This window comes from Anolis carolinensis, unplaced genomic scaffold (genome assembly GCF_035594765.1).
Source record: "Anolis carolinensis isolate JA03-04 unplaced genomic scaffold, rAnoCar3.1.pri scaffold_11, whole genome shotgun sequence".
Taxonomy (NCBI): domain Eukaryota; kingdom Metazoa; phylum Chordata; class Lepidosauria; order Squamata; family Dactyloidae; genus Anolis; species Anolis carolinensis.
The window spans coordinates 20,427,106-20,444,275 of NW_026943822.1; positions in this window are offsets into that span (position 1 = coordinate 20,427,106).

The window sequence follows — 17,170 nt, forward strand, 5'->3', positions numbered from 1 at the left end:
CATGATGTACCCCTGCTGCATCTTCATGCGTATGCATGCCATGCATAACGGTGCCATATGTAAAACGGTGCTTTTGCAATGATGAACTGCATGTAGATGTCCTGCATTGGACATGTTTAGATATATGCTGAAAGTTGACTTTTTTTGTCCCAAATCTAGAGCCATCATTTTCCCTGGTCCTGGGCTTCAGGCCTTTGGTCCATCCATCACCTGCCTCAACAACACACAGCTTGGAGCCTTTTACAAATCCAGCCCTCCTTCGGTGCTTTCATTTCTCTTTAGAAGGTAAGTATGAAACTTCTTTTGAGATATTCCAGCTGATGAAAGCCGCTGTCAAAATGCAAATGATTTAGTATTATTTACTGTCTCATTAATCTTGGATGAAAGACTTGGCACCCTGCTTTTTTTTGGAGGGGAAACAGGCTCCTGGGCTTATGAATCAAAGAACTGGAGAAATGGATGAAGAAAGTTTGGTGGGGAAGGACTTTCCAAACTCTTTTATCGCTATGAGAAGTGCCTAGATTTCAGTGGGGACTTTGTTGAGAAGTCTGGCTTTCAACTGCATATGGTAAATGTTTTCTCCTATACTTTGTCCAATTTTTGTTGTATATATTTTTTATTACGAAGTTTATAAGCAACTCGCACATTTCTTGTTACAATAGTAATTCTCTTTTTCACCATATAATAAAAACATACATGAAGTCAGGGTATTGGGGGGGGGGGAGAGAAAGGGTAGGTAACTTCAACATAAAGGGAAACATTGACATAAAAGGTGAATGACAATATTGAAACAACAGAAAAAAACAAAAACAAAAACAGAAACAAAAAGACCCACAACAACAGCTTGGGATATACATGTATACAGTTGCTTTAATGTCCTTGTTACTTCCAGAGCTCTGGATATGGTCTTTTTGTTTTATTTTTCCTGTCTTTTAGTTTTGTAGTTACACATATTTAACTACCTTTATTTTTGTTAAAGTAGGAATGATTGTATATAGAGTTGTTTAAATGTAATTGAGTCATGGTGGTGCAATGTGTGCTGGAGATTGCATCATGCACTGTGTACTGTTTACTATGCCAGTATGTAAAGTGCCTGCAAACTTGGATTGCATCAGACAGCAGAGTCTGGGATAAAGTGCCCTCTGCTTCCTATCTTTTTTCCTTCTTTGTTTTTCCTTCCCATCTATGCCTGCGTGAGAACTGTGTATTCCGTTCGTGAGTAAAACTTTTGATAGAGAACTGAAGACTCCAACGTCATTATTTATCTAGTGTTTTCTCGTCAGTGACTTCTGCTGCGTGTGTGCCTAGCCAAGCACTCTGACAGTTGGTTATGGGCCCAGCACGCTTCCGCTGAGCCTTGTTCCGTTCCTAGAATCGTATCTTGTAATCCTTCCCTGCGTCCTGTTATCCCCTGGAATTTCCTTACTCAAACTTTATACAAAAGTTAATTTCTCTCTTTTTGCAAGTATTCAATCATAGGTTTCCAATCTGTTTTCTCTTCAGATCGTATAAATCTTTCGCCTTTTGCTTTGTCCATTTTTAATTCCAAAATGTAATCTACTTTCTGGATAGCCCTCGTAGACCCCAACCATACTCCTTTCATACAATTTCATTCAATCCATACATCATATATTAATCACAGCGTGAGCCAACATGAGGATGAAGTTGTTTTGCACATTTTGTATAGTTTGTGATGTTACTTTATCACACCTTTATCAGACTGATGAGGTGTATCTGAAGTTCCAAATATAAGTTTTCAGGGGTCATATGAGGCCTGCAGTGCGCACTGCGCAGCTTCCCCAACCCTGATCTACCTCTAAAGTCATGAAAAGTTTGCAATCCTAATATAGCACCATAATGAGACTTATTCTTGGTGCAGCCTAAGGGGACAAAGGGGAAGGCATCACTGCGTCCATCCTGTTGAAAAGTAGGTTGCCGATGTCACAAAGTAGCAAAGGTTCTCTTTTAAAGCTTCCTCTCAAAGCTCACTCCGGCCCTTCCTCGGGCCCTTCACATCTTCCGACACACAGCTGATGCTGACACAGCAAAGTTGAGAAGTTCCGTGCTTTTGAATCAAAGGCCCCTTTTAAGCAGGCAAATCATTTCCTCTTCTGGTGTGCCTTTTCTATCCTGGTGCTTTCTTAAGTGTTCGGTCATAAGAGGAAAAAAGAAGAGAGAAATCCATCAAAGATAGACTGAGGTCAATTCTCCTTTGGGACATTTTTAGATAGGTAAATATGGTGACAGAATCCTGTATGATGCAGTAGTTTTAGCATTAGACTAGTTGTGCCCGGCCACACGTTGCTATGGCATAGTCACAGCTTGAGTGATAGTCTGCCTAGCCAATAGGTCAAGCCTATTCAAGGTGACCTAGAAAGACATTCAAGGTGGCCTAGAAAGAATTCCCCTGGGTATGAAGCAGTCAGGCTTTGAAGCTGCAAGGCTATTCAATGGTATTCAAGTTAGCCAACAATGGAGTCCCCTAGGTATGAAGCAGCCAGGCTTTGAAGCTGCAAGGCTGTTCAATGGTATTCAAGTTGGCCAACAATGGAGTCCCCTAGGTACGAAGCAGCCAGTCTTTGAAGCTGCAAGGTTATGCAATGGTATTCAAGTTGGCCAACAATGGAGTACCCTAGGTATAAAGCAGCCAGGCTTTGAAGCTGTAAGGCTATGCAATGGTATTCAAGTTAGCCAACAATGGAGTCCCCTAGGTATGAAGCAGCCAGGCTTTGAAGCTGCAAGGCTGTTCAATGGTATTCAAGTTGGCCAACAATGGAGTCCCCTATTTTTCTACCCCGCCACCATCTCCCAGCAGGGACTCGGGTCAGAAGCCTGAAATACAAAACAATAAATCAATAAAACGCAATGCAATACAAAGACAGTAAAATCAGCAGTTATACAAAAAAGTTACCTTAATCAAAACAATACAATAAATCATAAAAACTCAGTTAACATATAAATCAGTTAAAAATAAAATCAGTTAAAATAAATTAAAATAAAATGGACTTGGAGCTGCAAGGCTATTCAATGGTATTCAAGTTGGCCAACAATGGAGACCCCTAGGTATGAAGCAGCCAGGCTTTGAAGCTGCAAGGCTATTCAATGGTAATCAAGTTGGCCAACAATGGAGTCCCCTGGGTATGAATCAGCCAGGCTTTGAAGCTGCAAGGCTATTCAATGGTATTCAAGTTGGCCAACAATGGGGTCCCCTGGGTATGAAGCAGCCAGGCTTTGAAGCTGCAAGGCTATTCAGTGGTATTCAAATTGGGAAACAATGGGATTTTTCTGGCCTATGATTCCGGCCATGAAAGCCTTCAACAGCAACTCTAGGATTCTATCATTCTAAGGCAATGACAAAGAAGTATTGGAAAGAAGTAAGCTTTCCGATATTTTGTCCCGTCCCACCTTTCATTTCAAGACATTTCTCCACAATCTCTGGAACAGGTTGGCGACAAGCTTGGGAAGAGAGTGTGAAAGATTAATGGAGCTTTGTCTCCAGAGACTGGAAATTATCCCGTTCCAGAATTTTAACTTTTCCACCTTCTCCTTTGCTGATTTGGCACATTAAAGCCTTTGAGCAACCTGCTTCTCTGTGCAGTTTTGATCGGAGGTGGGAGAAGTTGAGCTTCGCTTCTGTTTATAGGGTTTGTGTGAACTTAACCAAGACAGAATCTAAATTTCATTCCTCCCTTTGGAGTCAAAGCCTGTCATCCTGATCTATATCAAAACTTACTAGTTTAGCAAAGGATAAGACCTGAGCGATCCAATCACAGGTGTCATACTTTTAATTTGCCCAGGCTCGATGCCATGCCATCTAATGAGAACCACGTTTTCTTCTTGTTTTCCAACATAATTTTTATTGATAAAATATAGGAAATAGGGAGGGTACAGGAATCGATATATAGTAGGAACTTTTTAAACATCTCATATTGCCATCCTGCCACCGAAATTAGAGACCAGACAACAGTGCGGATTGAAATATGGGCAATTTTTATTTAAAACGTTACCTGAATGAACTTTTGGTGATTTGGAACATATTTATTTATCTATTTGCAGTATTTATATTCTGCCCTTTTCACCTCGAAGGGGACTCAGGACAGATCACAATGTACATATTCATGGCAAATAATTCAATGCCGTTAGACATACGACATGTATACAGAGACAAAGACACAGAGGCAATTTAACATTTTCCAGCCTCCGGCTTCATGAGGCTATGCTCGATTCCGGCCACAGGGGGAGCTGCTGCTTCATCCTCCACTGTGATACCAAGGCTTTGATGGAATACTTCCTCATTCTTCTGCATGCTGCTGGATGATTTTTATGATGTCGTAAATTAGTTAAATTAGCCTCCCCACATAAGCGGTACCTACATTTCCTACTTGTTAGATGCAACTACCTTTCGGGTTGCTTAGGTCAACAACGAGCTAGGCTATTTTTTTTATTGGTCAGGCACTCAATCCGACCCAGGCTGGTTCACACTCATGACATCTCGGTCAGTAGTGATTTATTACTAACCAGCTGCACCACAGCCCAGCTAAAGGGGCATGAACCTGGTGTGTGTTTTAAGCCGAGGTAGTGGCCCTTGCTGACCTACCCCTCAGCTAAAATGGGCAAAATATAATCAACTTTAACCTCTACAGGGCGACCGCTCAGGAAAACGTATGAAAAATTCCACCCCAAGTCCAAAGGATTTTACGGAGCCACAACTCTCCCCGTTTCAAGGCCATTTCCATTTGCCCGGTTATGTAAACACAGGTCTAATAAAAAAGGGGGGGGAAAAACATTTCTTATCTAGACTTTAAAAAAAAATAGAAAAGCGAGGATAGAATATATAAAAACACAGTAAGATAGGAAAGTTAAGAAATAGCAAACAGGAAGCCTTATCTAATACTTCCCGCCCTAACACTGCTGCCTTCTTCACAATCAAAATAATCGATCTCTTTTGTGTTGTGTCTTCTTGCTTTTTGGCAGATTAACTTTTCAGGATAACATTGGGAAACACTTTCAAACCAAAAACACATTTTTTTTCTTCAAATTTTGTTATACAGTAATCAAACCCGTAAATGTGGGTAGTAGGTTAAGGTAAAAGTTTCCCTTTGACATTAAGTCCAGTCGTGTCCAACTCTGGAGGGTTGGTGCTCATCTCTATTTCTAAGCCGAAGAGCCGGCGTTGTCCATAGACACCTCCTAGGTCATGTAGCTGGCATGACTTCATGGAGCACTGTTACCTTCCCTCCAGAGCAGTACCTATTGATCTACTCACATATGCATGTTTTTGGACTGCTAGGTTGGCAGAAGCTGGGGCTACCAATGGGAGCTCACCCCATCCTGCGGATACGAATTGCCAACTTTCTGGTCATCAAGGTGAACGACTGTGCAATTAATTAGTAGAGACTGAAGGTTAGCAAAAGTGACATAGATGGAAGAGCCCTGCCAGCTAAGGAATTCTGGGAGCTACAGTCCAAAATGTCCTAAATTTAGACCCGGTCCATCCCTTAGTTCCTTACAATCTATTAATCTTTCTACTTTAGACCAAACAAGGTCAAACATTTATCGTGTTGCTAGTTTTAGTAACCGTTAGCTGGAAATTTTCCTCTAGAGTAATTGCATTGTTTTTTATGATGTTTCTTTCATACCGGAAAGATTTCTTGTATTTCCAGCCGGGAAAAAAATACACTTTCAAGAATTAACATCAATTTGACTTTTACAGCCCGGATATTTTAAAAAAGAAAGTCGAGTTTTACCTCCGCTTCTTTTATAGACAGAATCAAACCAACTGAGGTGCTGATTGAGAAATCACTAAATAAAAAGGCTTTTAAAACAATTTATGGGGCCGTAAAAATGAATACGATGAAAGGAGCGGAGATAGATCAAATGGAGCCAGCCAACAAAATCCAAAGCCAAGGGCACAACGGAAGCTCCGGGGCGGATGGAACTCCTTGTATGGATAAGGCTTCTCCCTTTTCTAGTTTTACAAACAAGGGGTTTTGGAATCATGGGACCTCTCCATTTGGAAACTACATCTTCCAGGATCCCATAGCATGCATCCATGGCGGTTAAATTGATATCAAATTGCTTTAATTCTACATGTGAAAAATGGGATTTGAACAGTGCAAGGCCAGAATAAAGATGGTCCAGGAGTTCGAAGGTCTCAAAGCTTCCAAAAACAGGTTTAGGAGTCACTTGCAGCCTCAATATCACACTTAACCCACCTTATACTTTAGGTAAAGGTAAAGGTATTCCCCTGACATTAAGTCTAGTTTTTTCTGACTCTCGAGGTTGATGCTCATCTCAATTTCTAAGTCGTAGAGCCAGCGTTGTCCATAGACACCCCCAAGGTCTTGTGGCCGGCATGACTGCATGGAGTGTTGTTACCTTCCCACCAAAGCAGTTCCTATTGATCTACTCACATTTGCAAATTTTCGAACTGTTAGGTTGGCAGAAGCTGGAGCTAACAGTGGGAGCTCACTCCACTCCCCTTGGTCAGCAAGTTCAGTGGTTTAATCCGCTGCGCCATCAGGGACTCCACCTTATACTTTAACCACCCCTCTTATATGTGATCCCTGTTTGGCTGGATCACATAACCATTTATTTATTTGTTTATTTATTTATTTGCAACATTTTTACCCCGCCTTTCTCACCCGAGGCGACTCAAGGCAGCATGCAACACCCGGCAAGATTCAATGCGAAACGATCAATAAAATTAACAACACATTTAAAACCATTAACAGTAATAAGTAAAAAAAAAATACATGATACAAACTTTAAAACCTATAAATTACTTAATTCCATTCTTCCAAGAACCTTGTACATAGACCTTAATTCGGACCGTGTCAATATTTGCTTACTCATTAAATGCCATGTCTTTACGTTCTTCCTGAAGACCATGAGAAAAAGGAAGAAAAAGAACAATGAAAAGAGCCAGCTAACACCTCCCAACAAAGGATTCCCCCCAGGCAGGAAGCAGCCAGGCTTTGAGGCTGCAAGGCTATACAATGCTAATCAAGCCGGCCTATTAGAACATTCACACTTGACTCAAACAGACAAGAGTTCTTTCTCCCACCCTGGAGATATATAAACCCCACTTGCCTAGTTTCCAACAGACCTCACAACCTCTGAGGATGCCTGCCATAGAGGTGGGCGAAATGTCAGGAGAGAATGCTTCTGGAACATAGCCAGACAGCCCGGAAAACACACAACAACCCAATAATAATAATAATAATAATAATAATAATAATAATAATAATAATAATAAGTGTTGGCCGGAATCACAGAGTTGTTGTGTGTTTTCCTGGCTGTAGCATTCTCTCCTGAAGTTTTACCAACATTTATAGCAGGCATCCTGATATTTCACCCACATCTATGGCAGGCACACCCCACTTGCCTAGTTTCCAACAGACCTCACAACCTCTGAGGATGCCTGACATAGAGGTGGGTGAAACGGTAGGAGAGAATGCTTCTTGAACATGGCCGTACAGCCCGGAAAACGCACATCAACCCAATTAAAAGAGTACAATAGCCGTTGCCAAGCGAGACAATAAAGAAGCCTGGAAATGGTTTGAAAGAGTTTGAACACGGAAATTAATTTCAAGGCTTCCTACAGGGATTCTGTCCAGCATTGGTATACACATAAAACAGGATTCCGAGACAGAGTGTTAGTTATAGCTGACCTGCGGGAAATAGTTAATTGAAAGAAGACTAGGGGCACGGAACCAAATATTTTCTCAGTGACTCAGAAATCCAATACAATCCAACCTCTTTATTCTACTTTTCACCTAATGTGATTCTTTCCGCATCTTCTCCTCAATCAAACAGAATTTCCCCAACAGGACTAGCAGGAGGATTAAATATCAAAACCCTTGCATTTATTCTGTAGTGTAGATGCATCTTCAAGCAACCATATGAACTAAGTAAAGGTAAAGGTTTCCCCCTGACATTAAGTCCAGTCGTGTCCGACTCTGGGGGTTGGTGTTTATCTCCATTTTTAAGCTGAAGAGCCGGCGTTGTCCGTAGACACCTCCAAGGTCATGACGGCATGGAGCGCCATTACCTTCCCACCGGAGCGGTACATATTGATCTACTCACACTTGCATGTTTTCGAACTGCTAGGTTGGCAGAAGCTGGGGCTAACAGTGGGAGCTCCCTGGATTTTGTCGCAGCTATCAAACTCAGGTTCCAAACATTCAACCCCTTCTGCGGAAGCTGCACCCTTCATCCAAGGAGAAAACCATTGGATGAAACTGTCTTTTAGCAAAGAAAGATTTATATGAAACTAGCTTTGCCCGGCCATACGTTGCTGTGGCTTATGGGAATCCTTTGTTGGCCAGGTGGAATAGCAGTGAATAGACTTGCAGTCTCAAAGCCTGGCCGTTTTCTGGAGTAGGTGGAGCTTTTTGTTGTATGAACGTAGAGGCATGGATGAGGGGTTGTGCTGCCAAGTTTAGTGTTTCTGGGATGTGTAGTTTTGTTGTTTTGTCCTAGGCTGAAATTTCATTACCCTTTTATATATATAGATTATATACAAACACAACAGTCCTTGGCTTTTATCAGCTTCTTTCAAACGGGAAACAAAATGTTCTTATCTTCAAGCTTTCAAGCTCCAACCTTTCCAGACTCTCAGTCTTCAAACTCTCTTCAGCTCCACTCCAACAGCTCTCCTCCTCATCAACATCGTCGTCGTCACCATCACAATCATTAACTCAAGGTTTACTCAGTCTCTATTAGTAGCACTCAATCTTTAGCAAGTGTCTTGATTGCTGCTGGTCATACATGGATAGGACATGATTCTTACAAACACTTATCCATTTTCACATAGGAAATGATCTAAATAATAAAACTCTGACAAATTCGAACCTGTGACTTTTTGATCCGCAAGTTCAGCAGCTCAGTGCTTTAATACGCTGTGCCACTGGGGCTCCCTAAGAACTGACTACCCAAGAAATAAATCCTTTGATTTCAAGCATGCTTCTCCATTTAGCTGACTATCAAGGTGAGGACCAGAGTTCAAAAACTAGGTTTGGGAATGGCACCACCTGATCCCTCCCAACAGAGGTCCACCCAGCTTCCAGAGAATGAGATAGATTCATAGACCACTGGGTTTGGGAGAGACCCCACCTGATCCCTCCCAACAGAGGTCCTCCCAGCCTCCAGAGAACGAGATAGATTCATAGGCCGCTGGGTTTGGGAGAGACCCCACCCAACCCCTCCCGGCAGAGATCCACCCAGCCTCCTGGTGCTCTGTACATGGGACCACGGCTAATTAAACGGGGGAGTTATTTCATGACACCATAATAAAGAATAAGACCAGAAAATGCTGGCGACCAAAAGAGAAGGAGGAAGTCCTGATGGCTCTTCGTCATAGAGGTTGGAGCAACAGCACCCCCCTGTGGCTGAATCCAAGCACAACCTCAGACTTGGACACAACATAGCTCCTTTCTGTCCGTTCTGTCCTGTCCTGTCTGTCCAAATGGCATTGACTATTTGCCGTGAATGTATCCCCTTAGGGAGATAGGAAGGAATATAAATAAATAGTTACAAAACATCTGCATAGATACAGGTCTCCTCAACCCTTCTTGCACTAGAGACAATGGCAGGCAATTCCACATTTGGTTCTTGATGCTTTTTTTTCCTTCTCCTCCGAGCAAACTTCATAATAAAGCATCGCCTCCTTCTTCGAACACCCAGAATGGGGATTTCTGCAATTTCCCATCTGTCCCGTCTCATCTCCTTTGATTACTCTTGTCAATGTTGCTGTCGCAGCTGGTGTTTCTTCTAGAGTCTTATCTTTGCAGCACCTTCTCTCTCAATTTCCCCGATTTCTCTCTGTCTCTGGTCTTTTTCCTGTCATTTCCCTCCTAAGTGAGATGTAAAACATGGGAACATCTCTTCTTAAAGAGCGCGAGCCGTCCCTCGACGGCATGCAACGTCTGCCTGGCGATTGAAGGGCTTCCCATTGGATTCTTGTTTTGCGGACAGCAAATGAAAGAGCCAATTAGTTGGGATTTTGCAGGGAACGAGCGGGGTACACGAGGCAGAACCCACATAGGATTATTTCTTGTGGAAAGTCCAGAGAGACTGTACCCGAGTCATACCGCCAGCCTTTGTAACGGTGACAACTTTATTGCAAAAGGGAGGACAAAACAAGGTGTCGGAAGCGTCTCTTTGTTCTCCGATTCCTCCAGGAATTCATCTAGGAAATCCACTCATTTGCTTACTGTCACTGTTTCCAACTAAGCAGCTTTTCCATCCATTACAAACTCTCCCTGGGATTCTACACGAAGAAAAGTGGTTGTCCATGCCTCAAAACAGCCCATGGGATCCACCTGGCTCATGGCTCATCTATGGCAGGATAATTAATGCAATTTGATGCTATGACTCAATGCTATGATGTCCTGGGATTTGGTGAGGTCCTCTTTAAAAAATTAAATTCCTTGTAAAACTTCCATAGAGGATGGAGTGGCACAATAATTCACCTGAGGACACATATAGGCCATAATTTCCCACTAGAGTCTAGCCAGAGTTTAGAAAAGTTACTTTCTGGGCGTTATATCTTCCAGAAGCCCAGCTGCAATACCAGCTGGGAGAACTTAGGTCCATAACCTATAATGCAATATTATGTCCTGCAGAAAGAGGCATTCAATACCTCAGAACCTCTGAGATGCCTGCCATAGATGTGGGCGAAACGTCAGGAGAGAATACTTCCAGAACATGGCCATACAGCCCGGAAAACACACAACAACCCTGTGATTCCGGTCATGAAAGCCTTCGACAACACATTCACTGCTTTCTTGCACAGTTTCCATCCTCGCACATAATGACGGTAGCTATCATACACCATCGTTCTTTATTTAATTAATTTATTTATTTACAGCATTTATATTCCGCCCTTCTTTCTCACCCCGAAGAGGACTCAGGGCAGATCAAAATGCACATATACATGGCAAACATTCAATGCAATTAGACATACAACATATAGACAGACATAGAAGCAATTTAACATTTTCCAGCTTCCAACTTCATGAGGGTATGCTCGATTCCGGCTACGGTGAGCTGCCACTTCACTGTCTACTTGTGACACCGAGTCCTTGATGGTAGTCCTTCCTCATTCCTTTCTGCACGCTGCTGGCAGTTTTTATGGTGTCGTAAATTAGTTAAATTAGCCTCCCTGCATAAAGCGGTACCTAGAATTTTCTACTCGGCAGATGCAACTGTTTTTTGAGCTGCTTAGGTGGGCAATGAGCTAGGCTATTAGCAGTTGGGAGCTCAATCCGACCCGGGCTTCGATCCCTGTTATAGGGTAATTTTGGAGATACCTCACATCATTGACACCATCAACACAGGAGTTAAAACACCTATAGATTTTTACCTTGTTCATTGGTTTACCTAGACTATTTTATTCTAAACCTTCCAGGACTACAGAGATACTGAATCGGTTTGACTCTAATCCGTGTTTAAGCCAATTGAGTCCATAGGAAATCCTTCTATGACTACAAAGACGTATAGCTTTATGTTTGATTTATAATATTTAGTTGGATACTTTTGCATTGTTTATCCTAGATGATACCATGGAACTGGGCACTGATTTAGTGAATGTAATATGTACATGATGCTCTAATATACATATTGTGTACATTATATGTATTGAACCTTTATTGTGCTTTATATATCTTGTCACATTGTTTAGAATAGACATCTGTGTTTATCTATTAGTACTAACCAGCGGCCCCATTTAGTGGCTGGTGGGGTCAGGCTCTTAGTTAATTTCTCCCAATATTCAGAACTTCTAGTAGTTGTTTCCTGCACATCACTTGCCCTCACCCAGCATTTGATAGCCATCTTCAAGGGACAGGGATGTAGAATTAACTATCTTCCAGGGAAAGGGACATGAAGTGCCACATCCAACCCACCCACAGCAAGACCTTGCCCAATGACCTTGCGTCCTAAGAAAGCAATTTCTCCAAGTTCTAGCTCTAAATAAGTAAGCAAGTGGGAGGAAAATAATTAGGAGAGGAGATTAAATTTCCTTAGCTGGGAGGATTAAAGTGAGATGGGTCAGCTCCTTCTGCAGAAAGGTGGTGGGCACCGGCTTCTTCAGCCATTTCCCATTAATGCATCTTCCAGAGTGTTGCAGGGTATGCAAACTTTAAATAGATGGCTTGACAGCAAAGAAGTGAGTCTTTCATACATCTCTTTGATGGGGTAGTTTTTTAAAAAAAAATACAATGTGAAAAAATGGGGGGAGGCAAGGAACACTCACAAACCTTCATCTGGAAAAGATGGACGAGGCTGTCAAGGAAGCTAAAAGAGTTATTATGAAGATGCGCGATGCAGGAACTGGTATGCTTGCAATAAGGAGTCAGCCATCATCGCCACCCCCCTTTCCCATATGACAGGAATCAAATTCTATCTTGTCTCTGACCAACAGACAGCTGGCTCCTTCTAACTCAGGAGTACAGTCAATTTGCTCCGGGTTTGACACCAGACTTTCACGTTTGCTTTCCAAAGTGCTGAAACCGCTATTCCAAGCTAGCTTCAGCACCTTGGAGAGCTCTATGTGTTTTAAGATAGGAGTACTGTACCCTACCACAAAACCTGACCTAACGGAATTATCAAAGGTCTTAAATCTATTCCTGTTGTGACTCTGCCGGAACCTCAGATTGACTCTGATGAGGATGATGGGATTCAGGTTCAAAATCAGGTTCAAAATGTCCCTGTTGTAGAAGATGAGGAACAGGGAGTGCAAGTTCGTTTTCCCACAGCAAGGCATGATGTTGTTGATACTGAAACTAGCCAGGTGCAAATGGACTTGGAAAAGGAGGACAGTTCTCAGTCTGATAATGAGGCTCACCAAACTAATGAGCAGGCTGACCTTGATGAAACGGGCTCCCTAGATCGATCTGACCGTTTGGAATTCAGGGTTCGGAGGAGTGTAAGAATCACAAACAAGAGGGAGGTTAGGGGCCAGAGAAATGCTTTCATGCTTTGCAAAGGGTATTAAAGCAATGTGTTTGGAGACAAACCTTTGTCAAAGCAACTTTTCGTGCAACCAAGAAGGAAGCTCTCGTTTTCCTGGATGATCTTGCAGCTCACAACCTCACAACCTCTGAGGATGCCTGCCATAGATGTGGGCGAAACGTCAGGAGAGAATGCTTCTGGAACATGGCCACACAGCCCGAAAGACACACAACAACCCTGTGATCCTGGCCATGAAAGCCTTCGACAACACATTGATCTTGCAGCTGTTCATGTTCTTGGGACTTTGTCATGCTCTAATGGGACTTTGTTTATTCTTTGTGATTTCTTGAATTATTCTCCAAGGCTTTATTTCGTAACTATCTTTTGGAACTTTACTTTTGCTTTTAAAGAACCTTTTATCTTCTATTTTTCTAATAAACTAAAAAGACTTCAACCTGTGTGCGGTTTGGTGTATACAGCAAGGTGAAGCTAACCTGAGATGCGACAATTCCTTCTTTAATCCAGGAATTCGCAGCATCCCTGATGCAGAAGACAACAACCATCTCCGATACCAGACACTCCTGAAAACCAGGACTGGCCAATAGGAAGAAGTAGTTAATTGCTAACAACAACAGCTCCCATTGGTGACCACTTACCCACAATGTGGCTCTTTCTTAAAACTCCTAGTGAGAACTGTGCTTCTCATATAACATGCTGTGCTTTTTCCTATATCTACAGACAGCTTCAGGTGTGATAGAAGACTCAATCTCATTATCAAGAGAGTTATGTCTGCAGACAGAAAAGATTGCTATCTGATCTTTGATTTCCTATTACTCCGGCTCACAAAGAAATATGGATCTTGTCAATTTGTCAGGGATGCAACAAAGTAACTCTAAGAAGTCACCATCATTGCATTGGATTGCTGGCTATGTTGAAATGGTCAAATGCTGGGAAGCATCAGATGATACGAATGAACATCCATCATGAGCTGAAGAGGGGTTGGAAAAATATGTTGGCAGAGAAATGAACTTGCAACATCAGAAGAATGGAAGATGCAGATGGGTTCGTTTTTGTGTGGTATCCTTTTATTGAGTTTGCTAACAAAGATAAAACTTTATATGGATCTTCTCAGACAATACTGGAAATGGTGAGGGTTGGACCAGGATCATTTAAGTAATGCGTATATGAGCTATATTGCCATCATTGCTATGCATTTGCATATATTTAAGAAACACAGGTGTTCTGAAATATGCTAACTGCATGAAAATACAGTTTTTGTTCCACTTGAATAATTTTGCATCAGACTTCAAAGGATCTATCCAAGGTTCTGAATCCTAACCTTAACTAGCTTCAGTACCTCGGAGAGCTCTGTTAAAGTCTTTATATAAAATACTAGCTGTGCCCGGCCACGCGTTGCTGTGGCAAAGTATGGTGGTATGGGAAATAAAGTATCTTATATTATCTGCTTAGAACTGGATTATATGAGGCCCCTTCTACACAGCTGTATAAAATGCACACTGAAATGTATTATATAGCAGTGTGGAGTCAAGATAATCCAGTTCAAAGAAGATAATATAAGATTGTAAGATTATATAGCTGTGTGGAAGGGCCTTGAGTCTGCACTGCCATATAATCTAGTTAAAATCAGATAATCTGTATTTTATAGGCAGTGTGGAAGAGGCCTAAGTGAGGCCTAACACTGCCTGCCCCTGGGCTGAGTGGGTTGCTAGGAGACCAAGTGGGTGGAGCTTAGCCTTCTAACTGGCAGCAATTGGCTAAAAACAATTATTCCTCTCCCTCTAATTAGAACTTTTTCTTTTCTTTTTGTTGTATGAACGTAGAGGCATGGATGAGGGGTTGTGCTGCCAAGTTTAGTGTTTCTGGGATGTGTAGTTTTGTTGTTTTGTCCTAGGCCGAAATTTCATTACATTTTTATATATATAGACAGATTCACTTATATAGAATACAGTTATTTTCACCCCCAACCCAAAGTTTTTCTCCCTTTTTTTCTCTCGTCACTCTATTCTTCACCCCATTGCTGCTCATTTCAAGCAATTTCATATATGCTAATACAGGCATTACCGCCCAGGACCTTCTAGAAGTATATCCTAAGCAAGGCTGGAAAAAAGTTGTAATCTGACACACCTGAAAGAACCCAGAGATAAAAAAAGGAAAGAAAAATCAATTTCTCTCCACGGATGGCATTGTATTGGCGGGCGCTCCCATAACTAAATCAGCAAGCAACTAAACCATGTGCTTTTTGTTATCGTTTGCATAACCCAGTGGGCACAATACTTCAGCAGTGCACACGTCTGTCAGCCTCTCCTGTTTTGCTTTCTTGACATGCTAGGAAAGTGCATTACTTTCCCATTAAAAATGCATTTTCATAGCAGGTAATTAACCAGTGTCGCCTCCTCCATTAACCGTCCCCAGAGCCTGGATGGGTTTTCGGATATTGCACCTTCTGCCGCTTTGCTTCTCGCAAACATGCACACTCACAGGGTCTCAGAAAATGCTCAGGCTTTGAAATCGCTCTTGCACCATCCCTGTAAACATTGTATGACAAAAATAACAATCACAAAAGGTATTTTGGGGATCAAGTGAGCAAGATCATTTTGTGTTGTCGAAGGCTTTCATGGCCGGGATCACAGGGTTGTTGTATGTTTTCCAGGCTGTATGGCCATGTTCCAGAAGTATTCTCTCCTGACGTTTCACCCACATCTATGGCAGGCATATCTCATAACCTCTGAGGATGCCTGCCATAGATGTGGGTGAAACGTCAGGAGATAATACTTCTGGAACATGACCATACAGCCCGGAAAACATACAACAGCCCTAAAATCATTTTGCCTTTTTAGGGTTGGGGGAGATAAAGCGGGGTATAAATAAATTATTACAGTAGAGTCTCACTTATCTAACATTTGCTTATCCAACATTCTGGATTATCCAACACATTTTTGTAGTCAATATTTTCAATACATCGTGATATTTTGGTGCTAAATTCGTAAATACAATAATTACTACGTAGCATTACTGCATATTGAACTACTTTTTCTGTCAAATTTGTTGTATAACTTGATGTTTTGGTGCTTAATTTGTAAAATCATAACCTAATTTGGTGTTTAATAGGCTTTTCTTTAATCTCTCCTTATTATCCAACATATTCGCTTATCCAACGTTCTGCCAGCCCATTAATGTTGGATAAGTGTGACTCTACTGTATTATTATTATTATTATTATTATTATTATTATTATTATTATTATTATTTCCCCACTTTATCTATAATAATAATACAAATAAAATATTAATATTAATATTAATATTATTATTATTATTATTATTAATAATAATAATAATAATTGCCAACTGCAAAAGGCAACCCTGCTGGGATCTGCGAGCATCATCCGAAAATACATCACACAGTCCTAGACACTTGAGAAGTATTCGATTCGTGATTTTGTGACATGAAATCCAGCATGTCTATCTTGTTTGCTGTGACATAATAATAATAATAATAATAATAATAATAATAATAATAATAATAATAATAATAATAATAATACATCACACAGTCCTAGACACTTGGGAAGTGTTCGACTTGTGATTTTGTGAAACGAAATCCAGCATATCTATCTTGTTTGCTGTGTCATAATAAAATAATAATAATAATAATAATAATAATAATAGCCTCCACATATTAAAGCGCTGAGCTGCTGAACTTGCAGACTGAACGGTCGCAGGTTCAAATTTGAGGAGCGAATTGAGTGCCCACTGTTAGCCCCAGCTTCTGCCAACCTAGCAGTTCGAAAACATGCAAATGTGAGTAGATCAATAGGTACTACTCCAGCAAGAAAGTAACGACGTTCCATGCAGTCATGCTGGCCACATGACCTTCGAGGTGTCTACAGACAACGCCGGCTCTTCAACTTAGAAATGGAGATGAGCACCAACACACAGAGTGTGAGTAGATCAATAGGTACTGCTCCGGCGGGAAGGTAATGGCGCTCCATTCAGTCATGCCGGACACATGACCTTGGAGGTGTCTACGGACAACGCCGGCTCTTCAGCTTAGAAATGGAGATGGGCACTAACTACCAGAGTCGGACACAACTGGATTTAATGTCAGGGGAAAACCTTTACCCTTTGCCTTTAATAATAATAATTATTATAATAATAATAATACCCATTAAGAGGGTAATTCTTTAGATATCT